At 41.2% G+C, this 17,618-nt stretch overlaps 1 protein-coding gene across 1 annotated transcript in view; it reads left to right on the plus strand.

The window, feature by feature from the left end:
- The window catches only part of MACROD2 (mono-ADP ribosylhydrolase 2), a 1,987,236-nt gene that overhangs the window by 187,411 nt on the left and 1,782,207 nt on the right, over positions 1-17,618 (plus strand). The window lies entirely within an intron of this gene.

Below are 17,618 nucleotides of genomic sequence, written 5' to 3' on the forward strand. Positions count from 1 at the left end.
ATGTCTTACTTTTTCACCTGACATTTAAGTGTAAGCCTTTTCCATGTTCTTAATTTTGAATGACTGCATATATATTACAGTGCTAATTATGTACCAGACTATGTAATTTTACATATATTAATTTTAGTCCTTACCATTCTATGAGATGGACACTATTATCCTCATTTTGAAATGAAAGAACAAAAACAGATACAGAGAAGGTAAGTGGACTGTTGAAGATCCCAATGCCAGTACATGGCAGTAAGCAGAATTTGCTACTGCTTACTCAGCCCTTTTCTTTGTATCCACACATTCTTAGATATTAGGTAGTTTCTTATAAGTTTAATACTATAAATATCACAAGAAAAAACATAACTAAAAGGTGTTTCCGCACAATGTGAAGGGTTTTTCCTTAAGATAGTTTCCCCAAAACAGAATTACTGGATCAAAGTTTAAAACTTTTTAAGGCTATTGATACACATTACCTTGATATGTTTCCTAATGGTTGAATATGGTTCTGTAATAATTTGTGTGTAATGTTCAGTAAAGTATTGCCATTTTCCTATTATGTTTTAATATCTTTGCTGATTTAACAGCCAAGTAGGTATTTTTCCCACTTTGTTTTAATTTGTTTCTTTCTTTGTATTTTAGTTTCATCTTTCATGAATTATTCATGCTCCTTTGCCTGTTTTTCTCATAAAGTTCTAGCCATATTCTTATATCTTTGCGTAAGTTCTTTAGATATTAACCTTTGTTATGTTTGTTGAAAGTATTTTTTCCAGCCATTGGCCTTTTATTTTTGAGTGTTTCTTTTTATGTATAAAGGATGTTTTTGTATTTGTGAGTGTGGGTGGTATATTTTATTGATTATGTTTTTGGGTTTTAAACACAATTTTTCCTCCTTTGTAATTGCTTCTGTTTAGAAAAACCTTCCTTTTTTAAAAAATGTTTATTATATTTTTTAAAGATAATTTTTTTAATGTTTATTTTTGAGAGAGAGAGAGAGAAGAGAGAGAGAGCAATGAGCAAGGGAGAGCAGAGAGAGAGGGAGACACAGAATCTGAAGTAAGCTTCAGGCTCTGAGCCATCAGCAAAAGAGCCTGACATGGGACTTGAACTAACGAACCACGATATCCTGACCTGGAGCCAAAGTTGGATGCTTAATTGACTGAGCCTTTCAGGTGCTCCAATGTTTGTTTATTTTTGAGAGAGAGAGGGAGCCAGAGTGAGTGGTGGAGGGGCAGAAAGAGGGAGACACAGAATCCAGGCTCTGAGCTGTCAGCACAGAGCCCCCATGGGGCTCGAACTCCTGAACCATGAGATCATGACCTGAGCTGAAGTCAGATGCTTAACTGACTGAACCACCCAGGTGCCCCAGAAAAGTCTTCCATTTCTAAGATAAATGTTAAATCATCTTTTTTTAAAAATGGATTTTTGTTTTTGTGTATTTTTTACTTAATTTAGAATTTGTCATAGTATGAGCTGTGTGTAAGAATTTCAAGATGGTAGAAAAGTAACTAATTTGAGTTTTACTCTTCTCTTTCAATGAATTGACTATTATTTGGAAGAAAAGCTTTAGATAATCCATAAACTACACAATCAACTTCTTAAATATTGTTTTAAAGATTTTCTCTTTGCAAGGTAGAAATTGAGAGTTCAATTGAGAATATAATTAGGCACATCACCTTGCATATTTTAAAGTATTGTATTTGTAACATTTTTGTCTTTGCTTTTGTAATGGGACCGAGGTTTGCACAGAGTCAAGACACTGAGGCTTTTCTTTCCAGGAAGTAACTTTATTTGTGCCAGCATGTGCTCAGTGGGTTTGTACCTGAAAAACTGAGGCCCAGGCGCAGCAGGGTGTAGCCTTTTATACAACTTCTACTTCTTTGTCTCCCATACATGGTAACATACAGATATACAGTCTGAGTCGGTGGTCTATGTTACAGAGTCATGAGGAATGTCCCGTACCTGCACATAACCAGGTTACCTTCCCTTGTGGTTTTCACCACATTCCTTAGGGAGGGGCTCTACCACATTCCTCCCTTCGATGCCTGGACCCCCGTATTTTGGGTCAAAGAGCATCATCTTGGTTTAGAGGTTTATATTTCTAGAACATCATCACATGCATGGCCGTTTTCCTTTTCACCATTGCCTCAGTGAGGCTGGAGACAGACTATACAACCAGGTAACTAGCCAAAGTAGGATTGAATAAGCTCCCAAACTCAAGAAGATAATTCTAATGAGGGTTTTGAATCCCCCAAGAGTTGAAAAACATCCTCTAAATAACTTCCTGGAGTCCCAACCTTTCCAGGTCTGGACTGGGACATGAGCAACCTTTCTCCTTTGATCTGTGATCTCTTCTATGACTTTTTCTTCATCATCTATCTGTAGGCAGCAGTTGCTCAGGTTAAACTTTCCACACACTCCTCTCTCAGAAGCAAGCAGGTAATCTAAGACCAAGTGATTTTGATAGATAGCATTGAACATTTTGGCTTGCTGCTTGGCTTGTAAATTAAGAGCTCTGGCAGTTTCTTTGGTTATAATTTCTACAACTGCTTGTAATCTGATTATGCGGTTTAGCATGTAAATGGGAGTGTGATAGCCCCAGAACGCATTCTCTGCCCAGGTGACAGGGCCATAATATTGGATTATATGTTTGGGAGGTCATTCATCAGCTTTCCATTTGCCAGTTTGTAGGGCATGTTGTTTTCTTTGAGTCTCCCTGTCTCCATACACTTGGGCTTCCAAATGGCAAGTGGACTTCCAAATGGCAAGTGGGAGCAGGAAGAAAGATGGACGAATAGTTTCCAGCACACATGACCCTGACCACCCTAGGGGAAGTACTGTATAGGCTGTCTTTCCACATATCTGGTATAGTCCACCTGGGGCCTACCATTCAATGGCTGCATTGACATTGTCCCAGGCTTCTCTGAGATGAGAGAAATTAGACAAGGGGTGGGGATCTAGCTCAAGGTGATCTGGGGACCCCCAACATTGGGCTTCCTGGGCAGTTGAGTTATAAAATCTTTGGACTAGGCATATTAAGCTTCCAACAGAAACTTTCTTCCCTAGTGGGCAAGGCAGTTTTTCCCAATAGCTGAGGTTTTGAGGAGCAAACCCTGCTAGTAGGACTGTTCCCTTATAAGGTTCGTGGAGATCTAATTCTTTAGCCTTCCGTGGCCATTGATCCCCCATGTTGGCCCTGCAAACATAGCAAGAGGAGATCTTTAGGGTCTGGCCTATAGTTTCTGCTAAGGCAGGGAACAGGTTTCTTGTTGTGGTAGAGATGGGGGGAGGGCTACTTTCTATTTCCTCATATGGAAATAAAGACTATGTGAGTTGAGGCTTGGAGTGAGACAGCAACCCTCTTGAAGTACAACATAGTTCTGGGTCACTGCCTCGCCCATATATATATATATATATATATACAACAACTCTGAGGCCATTTTTCCATTTGGGGTCCCCTGGATTAAAGACATTAAAATTAATGGAGTTACAGGCTCCCATTTTACAGCTGGATGTTGCAGTCCCCTTTTGGAGGAGTGCCACCTTATCTTTACCTTTCCAAGTGGCCCAAAAGGCACAGCTCCAATAGGGGCAGTAAGCCCAGCAATCACCGTAACATATGGATTGGGGCAAGGCCTATTCACACATATACTTGACATTGAAGCTGTATTCTTGTTCCCCTGGTAGACATCCACAATTTTGCACCAACAAGGGGTGTTTGTTAATAGCACACACATCAAAAAGTACTGATACTGGCAAGGTGGGCTTGGCTGATTAATTACCCCCCATCCTGGGAGTGTTGGACCTGCAACCATTTCTCAGTTGGGGAGTACTGTGGGTCAAAACAAGTGTATTAACTCTTCTGTTGACAGAATAGGTGGTCTTGCTGTGTCTTCAGGTCCCAGGACTTTTCCCTGACATGAGAAGTGGGTATGGTATAGTAAGTTCCAAGTGACTTCCTGGCCTGACATGCTTATGTGAATACATGAGTCATAAGATGAGAAATCTAGGTCCAGATTAGAAGCAACCAACACCAATGAAGTATCCTATCCACAAAAGGGAGGTGAGTGCTAACAGAAGCCTCTCACCACACTTCCAGTGGGCCAGGCAGCCTCTGACAATCCTATGGCAAAAAGTAGAGCAAGAATCACAGTTGACAGTAAGAAACAAAGGGTGACAGTGCATCACAGTAAGGAAACAGATACAGAAAATAAGGACAATCTATTTGTTCCACCAGACGGTCGATTCCTTAAGCTTCTGCCATGTGTAGATTAGTTAGCTTCTGGAGTGACTAAAGGAGGGCTGTAGTCTCCTAGAACTCTGGAGTTGCACATTGATTCTTCTGTATGGTCAGCTTGCAGGGCGTTGATGGATCAGGAATGTATACCCAGTTTCAAGATGCTGGCTTCGTTCTGCTGTATTAAGTCCAGGGACCCACCTCAGCCACCTTTACTGCAGTAGGGGTGGACAAAATGACAGTGAATGGGCCTCTCCAGAGAGATTTTAGGGGTTGGACATTCCATTTCTTCACCCATGCTGCATCTCCTGCTTTAAAGGGGTGGGCATCTGTGGTCAGATTCACAGGTAATCACTCCCTAACCCAGTGGTGTGAGGTGGTTAGGGTAGAGCGGAGGGCTCACATCTTTTGCCTTAGGGTTAGATTGCCTATCCCATTTAGTTCCCCCCTTAAGCCCCTGGTGATGGGGGGAGAGTGCCAATAAAGGATTTTATAAGGGGAGGACTCCATTTGTTTAACCTGATTCTTAACAAGGCCATTGGCAACACCTGGTTCCAGTGTAGGTGGGTTTCCTGACCTAGTTTATTTAATTGCAGCCTCATGGTTCGGTTCATTTGTTCCACCTTCCCGGATCTCTGGGGTCAATATGCTGTGTGTAACTTCCAGGTGATTTTTAACCCCTTTGCCACCAGCTGCACCACCTCAGCCATGAACGCTGGCCCGTTATCTGATCCCATAGTGATAGGGATACCAAATCGAGGAATGATTTATTTTAGAAGAAGTTGGGCCACTTCATGTGCCTTTTTTGTGCGAGTAGGGAAGGCTTCCACCCAGCCTGAGAAAGTGCACACAAAGACCAACAGATATTTAGAGCCTTGGACCCCAGGAAGCTCAGTGAAGTCCACCATTATATTTTCAAACGGGGCTCCCCCAACACTCTGTACCCCAGGGGCAGCCTTGGGTCCCTGACGTGGTTTATTCCAGGCACATGTTTCACATTGTTCTTGTACTGCTCAGGCTATGCTGGAGAGTCAAGGGGTGTAGAAATGTTGGCTCAGCATAGTCTCAAGAGCTGTCCAGCCAATATGGGTTTCCTGATGGAACTGCTTGACAAAAGCTGGAGCCAGGGCCTCAGGAATTGCTACTCAAATTTCCACCATCTACCTGGGAGGTAGCTTCCATTTTCAGTGTTAAGCCAGGCACTTTCATGTTGTGAGTAATTAGGGTCCCATTCCGCCAGTGGACTAAGGAACAGTGCAGTTGTGAAAGCCACTGATTCTGCTGTTTCTTTGAGGCGGTAGGTTTTGCCTCTTGGTCTACCTTGTGGTTTCCCCATGCATCTGTGGCGTCTCCTCTTTGATGTCCCTGACAATGCATGACTGCCACTTTTTTAGAGCCCACACAGCATCTAAGAGTTCAAGGATTTTCTTACCATACTTGATGTCTTTTTCTCCTGAGTTTCTTAGACTATATATATATATATATATATATATATATGGAGAGAGAGAGGGCGAGTGAGCGCCCACCCCATGTGTGTCAAGGGTGCTGAAGGCGTACTTAAGCGTCTTTGTATATATTAACATGTATCCCTGCAACCAATTGGAGGGCTTGGGTTAGTGCTATGAGCTCTGCCTTCTGTGCTCAAGTCCCCTTTGGCAGGGGTTTGGCCTCAATGATAGAATTCAGGGTCACCACAGAATAACCTGCAAGGCACTCTCCCTCTTTGACAAAACTGTTACTGTCAGTGAAGTATTCAGTGTTGGGGTCCTTGAGGGACTGGAGTGCCTTAAGTCTGGTCGACTGGAAAATACCTCATTCATGACTTTAGTGCAGTCATGGTTGGGCTGCCCTGGCCCGACAGGCAATAGGGTTGTGAGCAGTAGGGTCTGTACCACTTCTAGGTGAATGCGCAGGTTCTCACAGTACATTCCCTGATACCTGATCATCCTAGTTTTGGCTAGCCAGTATTGTCCCTTGCATTCCATTAATGTCAGTAGTGAATGTGGCACTTGGACTATCAATTCTTGTCTCGTAGTTAACTTGTCAGCCTCAGACACTAAGAGGGCCATGGCAGGGGGACCAGCCTTGGGGAACAGAGTCAAGCTGCTTGGAGAGAGATGCCACTGGGCGATGCCATGACCCCAACATCTGGGTTAGGACTCCCACCACAATGCCAGTGCACTTGTGGACATACAGAAATAAAGGCTTGGTCGTGTCTGAGAGCCCCAAACCAGGTGCATTAGTGAGGGCTCATTTTATTTCCTCAAAGGCCTTCTGCTGTACCAATTCCCAGATTAGGGGCTCTTGTTTTCCCCCTTTTTGTAACTTCATAGAGGGGTTTTGCCAGGACTGAAAAGTTAGGTATCCAGATTCTACAGAAATCTGTGGCCCCAAGAAACTCCTGAACCTGGCGTCAGGTTGATGGGACCAGGGTCAAAGAAACAGCCTACTTCCTTTCTGGGCTAAGTTGGAATTGCCCCTGGGACAGGTGGAAGCCGAGATAGTTGATTTTCTCTTGAAAGATTTGGGCCTTTTTCCTGGAAGCCTTGTAGCCAGTTTCCCATAGGAGGGTAAGGAGCTGCTGAGTCCCTTCCATGCTATCCTCCTGGGACCTTCTAGCCAGCAGCAAGTCATCTACGTACTGAAACAGGACACAGCCATATTGATCTGCTGGGAAGGCTTTTAAGTCAGAGGCTAATGCAATGCCAAAAATGGTTGGGGAGTTTTTGAGCTCCTCAAGCAATCTGGTCCAAGTCAACTGGCCCTTGTCACCATTTTTAGGACTTTCCCACTGGAAGGCAAAGATCGATTGGCTCTGGGGGGCCATGTGGATGCAGAAGAAAGCATCTTTGAGGTTCAAGCAGGTGAAGAAGGTGGCTTTGGCAGGGATGAACCCCTGAAGTGCATAGAGGTTTGGGACCACTGGGTGTATGGTGATGGTGGCCTGGTTTACTGGTTGCAAGTCCTGAATTGGCCGATAGTCATCTGTGCCAGGCTTTTTTAAAAAAATATGATTTATTGTCAAATTGGCTAATGTACAGTGTGTAGAATGTGCTGTTGGTTTTTGGCATAGATTCCCGTGGTTCATTGCTTACATACAACACCCAGTGCTCATCACAAGTGCCCTCCTCAATGCCCATCACCCATTTTCTCCTCTCCCCCCCCAGTAACTCTCAGATCGTTCTCTATATTTAAGAGTCTCTTATGGTTTGCCTCCCTCCCTCTGTTTGTAACTTTCCCTTCCCCATGGTCTTCTGTTAAGTTTCTCAGGATCCACATATGAGCAAAAACATATCTGTCTTTCTGTGACTGACTTATTGCACTCAGCATAATACCTTCCAATTCCATCCATGTTGCTGCAAATGGCATGATTTCATTCTTTCTCATTGCCAAGTAGTATTCTGTTGTATATATAAACCACATCTTCTTTATCCATTCATCAGTTGATGGACATTTAGACTCCTACCATAATTTGGCTATTGTTGAAAGTGCTGCTGTAAACATTGGGGTACATGTGCCCCTATGAATCAGCACTCCTGTATCCTTTGGATAAATTCTTAGTAGTACTATTGCTGGGTCATAGGGTAGTTCTTTTTTTAATTTTTTGAGGAACCTCCACAATGTTTTCCATAGCAGCTGCACCAGTTTGCATTCCCACTAACAGTGCAAGAGGGTTCCCTTTTCTCCACATCCTCACCAGCATCTGTTGTTTCCTGAGTTGTTAATTTTAGACATTTTAGTGTGAGTTAATATCTCAGTGTGGTTTTGACTTGTATTTCCCTGACGGTGAGTGATGTTAAGCATCTTTTCATGTGTCTGTTAGCCATCTGGATGTCTTCTTTGGAAAAGTGTCTTCTGCCCATTTCTTGACTGGATTATTAGTTTTTTGGGTGTTGAGTTTGAGAAGTTCTTTATAGATTTTGGATATGAACCCTTTATCTGATATGTCATTTACAAATAACTTTTCCCATTCTGTTGATTGCCTTTTAGTTTTGTTGGTTGTTTCCTTTACAGTGCAGAAACGTTTTTTTCTTGATGAGGTCCCAATAGCCATTTTTGCTTTTAATTCCCTTGCCTTTGGAGATGTGTTGGGCAAGAAATTACTGTGGCTGAGGTCAAAGAGGTTGTTGCCTACTTTCTCCTCTAGGGTTTTGATGGCTTCCTATCTTACATTTAGGTCTCTCATCCATTTTGAGTTTATTTTTGTGTATGTGTAAGAAAGTGGTCTAGTTTCATCCTTCTGCATGTTGCTGCCCAGTTCTCCCAGCACCATTTGTTAAAGAGACTGTCTTTCTTCCGTTGGATACTCTTTCCTGCTTTGTCAAAGATACATTTGTGGGTCCAATTCTGGGGTCTCTATTCTATTCTATTGGTCTATATGTCTGTTTTTGTGCCAATACCATGCTGTCTTGATGATTACAACTTTGTAGTAGAGGCTAAAATCTGGGATTATGATGCCTCCCACTTTGGTTTTCTTTGTCAATATTACTTGGGCTATTCAGGGTCTCTTGTGGTTCCATACAAATTTTAGGATTGTTTGTTCTAGCTTCGAGAAGAATGCTGGTGCAATTTTGATTGGGATTGCATTGAATGTGTAGATTGCTTTGGATAGTACTGACATTTTAACAGTATTTATTTTTCCAATCCATGAGCATGGAATGTTTTTCCATTTCCTTGTGTCTTCTTCAATTTCCTTCATAAGTTTTCTGTAGTTATCAGCATACAGATATTTTACATCTTCAGTTAGGTTTATTCCTAGGTATTTTATGGTTCTTGATGTATTTGTAAATGGGATCAATTTCTTGATTTCTCTTTCTGTTCCTTCATTATTGGGTGTGCTGGGATTTTGGACAGGTAAGAGGGGTGTGTTCCAAGATGACTGGCATGGCTAGAGGATTGCATACTCTAAAAGCCTCTCCAGGTACTTCTGGATCTCGATCTGTGCCTTGCAGGGATGAAGTATTGTCTCTGGTGGGTGGACTCTGCCCCAGGCTTCAGCTCTACAACCACAAGGGGTATGTTACAGGCCAATCCCGGTGGGTTGTCTTCAGCCCACACCCTAGGGATCCTAAAGGGAAGCTTAGGCACCAGTTGTGATTCCTCCTTGAGACTGTAGAGATGCTACTCTTATCCTTGGGGAATCGTGAGAGTTAGTCTTTGCTTCTGGCTTTTGTAAGGTCAGTGCAGCTTATCCATGGGAGTTGAAAGTTATCTGTACCTGCAGCTTTCCCAACAGGTCCTGGCTCTTTGAAGCCACGGGGCAGTTGGGGAGGTACAGGAATTCATGGATGACTTCATAGCTGCCTAAATTGCATCACCGAGGCAGCAGGAAGGGATGGCATGTCCGATTGCCTGTGGCCCCCACAATGGTGGCTTGTCTCTGTGAAAGGGTGCCCACGGTTTGGGTCACCATCTAGTGTTCCACCTCAGTGTCTACCATGAGGTCGATGGATTGGCTCCCCATGTTAATTCAGACCATAGGCTCTTGGGGCCCTAACAAAATAGAGCCTGGTCTGTCCTAGTGCTCCTCATAGTTCTTTCTGGTGGTTAGCCCCACAAAATCATCTTTGGGGGCCCAATGGGGCTGTGATGCAGGTTGATATCGGCCCTGGACCATATATCCTCTTTCTTTTTGCTTGGGCCCTGCTGAGAAGTATCTGGCCACTGGGGGCACTCATTTTTCCTGTGGCCCTCCTGATGACAGTGGGCACACTGGTTCCATCCTAACTTTGGTCCTGGGCGAGACCCTCCTCCCCACCTTTCCCCTTTTTGGCCTCATCCCCGTCCCTGCGGGGCACCTTTCCAAGAATGTTCTGACCTCTCCACCAAGGCAGGAGCTAATAAGTCTGCCTTTTTCTGTATCTTCTGGTGATCTTCCCTCTGTGCTGCCTGGCCATGGTTGGACAAACACCTTAGTTACTATTTCCAGCAACTGACTGGCATTCATGTTGGCAAAACCCTCCAGCTTCTGCCAGATGTCCCCTTGGACCTGGCCTATGAAAGCCACATTGACCATCTGTTGGTTTATGAGTGCCTCTGAATCAAAAAGGGTGTAGAGACAAAATGCCTCAATGTAGTCTCTCACAGAATTGGCTTGGGCTCTCCTTGGGTCCCTGGAGTACTTCTGATGTTTTACTCATATTTGTGGCCTTCCCCCCCTTTCCTAATGTCATTTAGAAGAGCTTCTTGATACTGTTTGGTGCTTACAAACCTTCCGTCTACACTTGGGTCATTTGGGACCCATTTGGGATCCTCCCCAGGGAAATGAGCCTGAGCATAAGCCTTGGTGTCTAGTGTCCCAGCCAGGGCATTATCCTTTAACCATTTCAGGGCTGCCTGGGTAATTAAGTGATGCTCCTCTGTGTGGAAGAGGGTCAAGAGGAGTTGGCAGCAGTCAGTCCAGGTAGGTTTATGGGTTTGAATTATGGACTACATTAGTTCTATCATAGCCTGGGGCTTCTCTGTGTAGGAAGGAGTATGGTGCTTCCAATTTAGGAAGTCTATAGTGGTAAGAGTTAATACACAAAAACACACTGGCCTGCTCAGATATGGCCTTCCTGATCATAATAGATGGGTCTCCGAGTTTCCCTCAGTGGCATCTGTAGGGCTCCCTGGTGTTGCTGCAGGGAGAGACTGTCTCTGCTGGCCTGACAGAGGGGTGTATGGGGTTAGGACCAGTGGTCCAGGTAAGCTGGTAACATTCAGAGAGGCTGGTAGTGCTAGAGGTCGCGAGACCTTGGGACTATGGGCAGACTCCAGTGGGGTTTTGGCAGCCAGGGTGGCTGGAAGCACAGGTGTCAGTGAAAGGTACAGTGGGGTATATGGTCCTCAGGCTCTCCTGACAGTATGGGTTTTTCAGTTTTGGGGTGGCATTTGGAGGAAACTGTGACACGAGCCATCATAACTTTACAGTTCTCTTCAATATAGACTATTAGCCAAGGTGGCCAGGATAGGACCAGGTTTTGCCAACAGTCAATGTAAGGAAATTGGTTGGGGTGGCCTGGATTCACCCACAACAACCCTGAACACTCAGCCAGCTGGTTCTTTATCAAGTGAGCCCTCAGAGGGTCAGCCTACCTCGAACAATGGCCAATCAGTTTCACAGAATGTCAGAGCTTTCCAAGAGTTAATTTTACACCATAATTTCCTGAATATCCCTTTCTGAAATTCCTCAACATGTAGTCTAAGGGAGTCAGTTTACTCTGCTTTCCACCCATTTCCTCCACCTAAGGACAACTTTCATGCACAAGAGAGGAAAATGTGGGAAGGATGGGACTAAATTGGAGAGGATGCCCACTCAGTTGAACCATTTCTGGCCACTCTCCCCTCAGAGATATTTCAGGTGCCTCTTAGCATTGGTGGGTTTGGTATTAATCCTTGACCTGGATCCGACTCCCAAGGAAGTCTGACTCTGCCTTAAGCCATATGAGGTCACCACAGAACCCTGGATTGGGACTCAACACTTGCTTCAGCCCCTTGATCAGGTCAGAACCTTTCTGCTGTCCGTCTCATTCACACACAGTCACACAGTGACTCCAACCGCCTGCCCAGCTCCCAGCACTTTGGAGTTGCAGTTTCTTTCCCCTTCTGCCTTAGGGGCATTTCCACCAAAATGAACCTGGGTTCTTACAGGCAATCTTCCTTGAGCTGGTTTTTGGGCCTCACTGGGTTCCTTTGTGCATCCGGAGTCCTTGCCCTGGCATGCTGGGAGGGGCTAGTCTCCTATGGATCAAGTGGTCCATTGGCAACAGGCAAGGTTGCCTCTTTTGGTGCCCCGAGGTTCACAACTGGCAACAAGGGAGGAAAACACTGTCTCCACCTCCCTGATGTGAGACCCCAAGAAATATAACAAGCCTGAGGTTTGCACAGAGAGTCATGACACTGAGGCTTTTCTTTCCAGGAAGTAACTTTATTCGTGCCAGCATGGGCTCAGTGGGTTCATACCTGAAAAACTGAGCCCCAAGCGCAGCAGGGGTAGCCTTTTATACAATTTCTACTTCTTTGTCTCCCATACATGGTAACATACAGACATACAATCTGATTGGGTGGTCTATGTTACAGAGTTGTGAGGAATGTCACATACATGCACATAGCCAGATTGCCTTCCCTTGTCTTGAGATTTTCACCACATTTCTTAGGAAGGGCTCTTCCACACCTTCATAAGCAAATGTAACAAACTAACCTTCCTTGTTTTTAGAGGTTCTATGTGGATAATGTCTTATTCCTAGACTTTGGTCCTCATACTTTAACTTACAACTGAGAACTTCTGCAAGGTCTCTTGGTAGATACAAAGAATGTTCTGATGGAAAGTAAACAGTATTCCTATACATCAGAGGTATTTTTTTTTCCTAACTGTTATAGTTACCATTTAATAGCATGATAAACAATTATATTAGTCAATTAGATAAAAAATAGTCAATAAAGCTGACCACGTTGTCTTTAGAAAATCAGTATGTGTTAGAATGAATATTAAAATCTAAAAGTAGGTTGGATATATATGCATAGTGCATATAACAATATGTAAATCTATATATAGTTAATAATTTGTGATTTAATATTTAATGGAAAGCTTGACTTTCCAAAAATGCTTATCAAAATATTTGATTGTAATACTGATACTCCCAAATAACTCATTATTTCCAAAATTATATAAGTTGGAATCTTTGATATCCTGGAATAATTTTTCTATTAATTGTAGTACCACTAGTTATTTGATAGCATTCTTTTTTTAATCTTTATTTGTATTTTATGTGCATTTTAAAATCAGTGACAAATTAATATAAATACAGTGATTTGGCAGTGTTGAATAAACTGTTTCCTTTTGTCCACCCAAAGGGATTGTATTTAAAATACTTGGTAATCCAAATTCAGTGACTTATCTTTGAGGTTGGTTTATTACCTAGACTGATTTATGTTGAAATTGATGAAGATATGACCATACCCAATTTTGTACATTTTTTTTTTTGAAATGGAGGAATTTGGAAATTTTATTAGATTGGAAAAAAAAGACTTCTGTAATTTATTTTCCTTCTACTTTGGTTAATTTTATTCTATGAATATTTTTCTTAAAAAATTGCAGTATTTGGTTTATTGAAGTGAACATAATGACAGAATGAATCTCTTTATGTCTGTTTTATAACTTACTTTTGCTTATTTTCTTCATTGTTCAAAAGAAGCATACTAGTTAGAAGTAGAACCTATAAATTTGAGGGTCAAAGAATGGTGAGGAACATGTAAACAAGAAAAAAATGAGTGAAACATAGAAGTGTTATAATAATGTAAGTATTCTGTAGACTAATTAATTACAGAGAGGAATGGATTCTTTGTTCTCAAGGAGATCGTGGAACAGACTAGGGTCTAAAGGAGATAGAGGTTCCCAAGTGCCTGGATATTTGTTAGAACTCTCTTTAAGTAAAGGTAGTACATCTAGTAAAATTTTATTTTTCTTAAAAAACTGTAGACCCCCATAAGATACGGAAAATGACAATAGGACCTAGTATTTTACATAATTCTTGATTAGAAGAATTTCTTCAAGAAGTAGAAATGATAGAAAATGTTATAGAGAGAAGAAACACTAGAACTAGTTTGGCTTATACTCCAGACTTCAAAAAAAAATAAGTGGTGTTCAAAAACTCACGTAAAAATTAGATATGAACAAATATCTGGAATAGGAACGCATATTGTAGCAGTAATGAACAGGAATCTAGACTATGGCATTATTTCCTTTTCTAGTGTCCATAGGAGACATTGTTAAGTGACCTCAGTATTCTTTCCTGCTCTGTGAACACTTATGGAATCCTTCTTAAAATGATACTCTAGGTAGCTACCACCATTTGATTGGTGATATAAGAAACAGATTCTCTTTGACATCCCAGTCTAGGAAAAAAATGACTCAAAATAATACAGGCTCGAGAGGCCTGTCTCTGTGCTAAAATCTATTAACCAAAATCCTTGGATCCAATAGTTAAATAAATAAATAAATACAAAGTCTTTTAATTTTTATATTATTCACTAGTCCATATTTGTCTGTTTTATCCAATAGGATAACTTGAGAGATGTTATATAATGTTCTGTTAAAATTAAGATCAGTGTCTATAGAGGTAACTGGTCTATCAGCTTAACAAACTATCCAAAAAGGTAATCTGGTTGATCTAGAACCCTGGTTCTCTACCAGGAGCAATTTTGTTCTCATAGCGAACATTTGGCAATGTCTTGTGACTGGATATGTGCACTACTGGCAAACCAGTGGATAGAGACCACAGATGTTTTAGCCCCTCAATACAAAGAATTATTTAGCCCATAATATCAGTGTTCAATGTCAATAGGGCTGCTTTGAGAAATCCTAGTCTAGAGCACTGGTTCTTGACTTGTTAGAAATGCAAATTACCATGTTTGGCTTCCAACCTAATGAATCAGAAATTCTAGGGGTAAGGCTCAGTAATTTGTCTTATAAGTCCTTTGGGTGATTATGATGTTCCTTAAAGTTTTAAGATCAATTGTCAGTATATTTTAGCATATAAGAATATTTAAGAAATATTTATTAAGCATTAAGCTTCGACCAGGAACCTAACTAATTGCTCAAAAAACAGCCTTTTCACAATCAGTTTGGTTTGGGCATATTACCTAATTGGACCCTATTTTTCTTAGCAGTTCTCAAATTTTGTTTTCTAGTATGTTGTTTAATATGTGTTTTTCTTCCCGCCATCTATTCGTTGGCATTTTTACAAGATTTTTTTTTTTTAATCAATGACTTTGTTAAAGATGTAGTTGTCATGTTTGTAAACTTTAGACCAGGCAATGATGGTAAGTGTTGGATGTTAGAGACAATTCATTATTCTTAATAGACTGATGATAACATGGTCATACTTGTAAAGTTTAAAATTCCCATGGCTCAGTTGATTAAGCATCCAACTTTGGCTCAGGTCATGATCTCTCAGTTCACCAGTTCAAGTCCTGTGTTGGGCTCTGTGCTGATAGCTTGGAGCCTGGAGCCTGCTTCAGATTCTGTGTCTCCTTCTCTCTTGGCTCTCCCCTGCTCTCTCTCTCTCTCTCAAAAATAAATAAACATTAAAAAAATCTAAAATTCCCATTATGTCCACTTTATTAAGCAATTCTTATTTGCTAATCAAAATTAGGAACATTCTTATTAATTGAATGGATTGTACAAAAGGAAGAGATTTTCAATATTTGTTGAATTGAATCAAAAACATCTCCTGAATAATTTGGAAGAATGGTAGTGATAGTACAGATTGGGAAGTATAAGAGAAAGATGGGAAATATCCTGAATTACATTGGACTTAGTGAGCATCAGGTGCTGATACACACTAAGATAAACATACTCATCATTTGGAATGAGGGAGAAAGGATAAAATCAGAAGAATGCATGCAATGGTCCTTTCTTCACTGAAGAGGGAGGAAGAAGAAGGGGAAAGTGACAAACCAATACAAGGAAATTTTGTCATGGAAGAAGCTATAGGAGCTTTAAAAGAATGGTTTCAGTTGTCTCTGTGATAACTCTTGCCCACTAGTACTTGCTATATTGCTAACATTTCCTTTGCTCATGTGAGTATTTTAATGGAGAATTCCCTATGAAAACTTGATTAAAGTTCAAAAATTACAGGTGACTCCAAAAGCTAAAAGCTATTCAGGTATGTGCCAGAAATGAAGTGCTGCAGTATTACAGGCCCTATCAGCAGAGTTCCTATCACTGAGGGAGAGGAAAACTCTCAGAGCGTATAACTTCAGGCAGTACATTTCAATGTTTATTTCAGCCAGAAGGAGAGATGGCCTAAGGTCAGGTTTTATACTACTTTCTGGTGGTAAGACTGCAAATGGTAAACAGGGTTTAGGGGAGACTAGGATTGAAACTCAAACAAGAGGTCCAGGTACAAAAATATTTGTATTTAATGTGGATGCTCAACTGAGGGCTTTTAATAACAAGATGAATGTGATGTTCTTCTCTGAAGATACTTGTCATTTGCTCAGTGAGCTTGGAAGTAAAGTGCATATGGTGACTACATTGGTGACCTGGCCTCAGTAGCATGGACTTTTTCTCACTGAGACTTACCACATTTCTTTTATTGCTAGATGACTAATTTTCTAGCAGCATTGGCCAACTCTGAGTTCAAGATAGGATATCATATGTTGAGAACAGTTGTGTGACATGGTATCTGATTATATTGACCCAGTTGAATTGTGAAGGGTATAGCAACTTTATTTTAGATTTCATACTGACCACTCTCTATACAGGCATAATATAATTCACGTACTATTGCCTTAGATCAATCAACCCACTTCGCAGAGAAAGAATAATGCCAGTGGGATTCACTGTCTTACCATGTATCTCCTCATCCCAAAGCAGCTGATGTGATACAATGTTAGAATAGCTTATTGGAAGGTCAGCTATGGTGCCAGCTGGAAATCTTGTAAATGTGGGGTACTGACCTAGAGATTTATGTTTAATAGTGTCCTTCTTACATATTAGTCTGACAATGAAGGTTCGAAGTATAAACTTCTTAGGATTATACCTAATGACCTATTAAAATTGTTTTTGTTTCCATCCCTATGGTTCTTAGCTTTATAAGTATAGAGATTTGAATTTCTGGGAGACAGATCCTTTTGCCCCTTGGAATCCTAATTCTTTTTTTTAAATTTTAATTCCAGTATAGTTAACATACAGTGTTATATTAATTTCAGGTATATAATATAGTGATTCAACAATTCCATGTATTAGTGCTCGTTCAGATAAGTTTACTATTAATCCCCTTTGCCTATTTCACCCATTCCCCATACCCACCTCCTTCTGCTAAGTGTTCTCTATTTAAAAGTTGGCTTTTCAGTTTTTTCCCCTTTGTTTCTTAAATTCCACACTTGAGTGAAATCATATGGTATTTGTCTTTGACTGACTTATTTTGCTTAGCATTATACTCTCTAGCTCCATCTTTGTTGTTTCAAACGACAAGATTTCATTATATATATTACCTATATGTAATATATATAAACACATCTTTATCCATTCATCTACTGCTGGACACTTGGGCCACTTCCATAATTTGGCTGTTATAAATAATGCTGCACTAAACATGGGGGGGCACGTTTCCTTTTGAATTAGTGTTTTTGTATTCTTTGTGTAAATAACCCAGTAATGTAATTACTGGATTATATGGTAGTTCTGATTTTAATTTTTTGAGGAACCTCCATACTGTCTTCCACAGTGGCTGTATCAGTTTGTATTCCCACCAGTGGTGCCTGAGGGTCCTTTTTCTCCACATCCTCATCAACACTTGTTTTGGAATCCTTATTGTTAGAGTGAACAATAGATATTATCTTCAAACTTTGGCTTGGAGAGTGCTTCTGCCTCCTTATATTACCTGAATCCTAGCTTTTTCAAGAA

The sequence above is a fragment of the Acinonyx jubatus genome, chromosome A3 (assembly GCF_027475565.1).
Source record: "Acinonyx jubatus isolate Ajub_Pintada_27869175 chromosome A3, VMU_Ajub_asm_v1.0, whole genome shotgun sequence".
Classification (NCBI taxonomy): domain Eukaryota; kingdom Metazoa; phylum Chordata; class Mammalia; order Carnivora; family Felidae; genus Acinonyx; species Acinonyx jubatus.